We start from the raw sequence: 1,682 nt of genomic DNA, 5'->3' as shown, positions 1-1,682 counted from the left end.
AGCTTTCACAGAGAGCAAATTGTTCAAGCAATGGCCATGACTCATCCACATGGCTGACACTGACAAAGGATCTGCAAACTGCGATACAGGGTAACAGGATAAATCCTGAGGGGACTTGACTGACCTTATCAGATACAAAAGTTACATTTCTTGTTATATAGGTCTTGCTGTATCTTGGTCTTAAGAATCCAGCAGAAAAATATAAAAAAGAGGTATAAAAAATATATAAAAAAGAGGTAAAAAAATATAAAGCCATATTAATATGCTGAGCTGTAAAAGGCTCAAGTCAACAACTTCTGACATTGCCAGTCCTACAGATCACCCACTACTGTTATGTACTACTGGATAATATTAGATTATTTTGCTGAATTTCCACACACACAATATTTGAATGGCAATGGAAACCCATATGTAACAAAACTAAACAGAAAAAAGGGGATACAAATGAACAACCATTTTGTATCTGTATATGCAGAAGTTAGGATAGATATATAGCTACTTTCTGTTAATTCAATGGGAAGAAAGATTTGTCCTAATAGTATTTGGACAGGATATCATGTCTGCATCTTGTACTATGAATAACCACTAAGAAGATAACAAATGCATTGCATTAATTATTGAAAATGTCCTATTAATCGGTTTTGAAACTGTCTGATTGCTGTTTCTCAATAAAATAAAATTTTAAAAAAGCTGGAGCACTGACCCCAAAACATTAGGTACTGCCTTGAATTGTGTTGTGCAGATTACTCTTTCTGTATCTCTCTCTCTGCATGTTGCAGAGGTGATCTCAGGCATCCTGTTTAGCCCAGTTCACAGCTCTCACACACTCACAGTACTTCACACCACAACTACAGTCACTTATCCCTCAGCCATTCCCCTCTTGGCAAATTAATAAAATCCAGCTGGGTGCAGGGTCAAGACCTTTGTTCTGGATAGCCATCATCATAGCTGGACTTAGGACCCCTTGGCTGCCCATAACTACAAATACGGCTTAGTGTCTTTATTCTCACCATGGCTTGCATGGAAGTGGTAGATTAGAATTAACTCCCTAGAATTCCAATAACTTTTCCATGGGATTACAAATATAAGCTTCCTGGATTACAACAAGCACGAGGAAGGGCTCTCTATAGAGAAAGGGAAAGGTTTTTCCCCTGTGGAGTCCTGCTGTGTCCGCTTTAACAGAGGGGTGCCCAGTAGGGCCCAGCTCTTACCCAGAGCAGCAGGCTCTGTTGGGCTCAGGTGGGAAGGAAGATGAGCCCTGGTGGGAGGGGCAGGGGGCACTTCCCGAATCACTGCTGTATTAGTCGCCCTCCTGTTGTGCCCGTTGAGCCCTACTGCACGTGCATACTTGGTGCCTTTGGGCGTTTAATCTCTATTTTCCTTCTACCCAGCTTCACTGTCATGAAGGTGCTAGCCCTTGACAGATGTTAATCATGAAGTGATTGGGAACAGGGCTCAAATCCTTTTCCATGAGTTCCTGGTCCCATTGAAATCCAACCCCTCTTAACCACTCCTCAATATACTAGGGTCTTTCAGAACGTGTCATCAAGACCTAAAAACAGAGCTAGTTCTTTGGGTGGACATGACAAATGACTAGTGAATTCCAGCTTTCGTCTTGTCAAGACACCTTATTACTGTGAAACATTAAGTTCACATATTAATGAGTGAAGTTGTTTCAGAGT

The sequence above is a fragment of the Octodon degus genome, unplaced genomic scaffold (assembly GCF_000260255.1).
Source record: "Octodon degus isolate 3935 unplaced genomic scaffold, OctDeg1.0 scaffold00474, whole genome shotgun sequence".
Lineage (NCBI taxonomy): Eukaryota > Metazoa > Chordata > Mammalia > Rodentia > Octodontidae > Octodon > Octodon degus.
Note: the sequence above shows the minus strand (reverse complement) of the source record.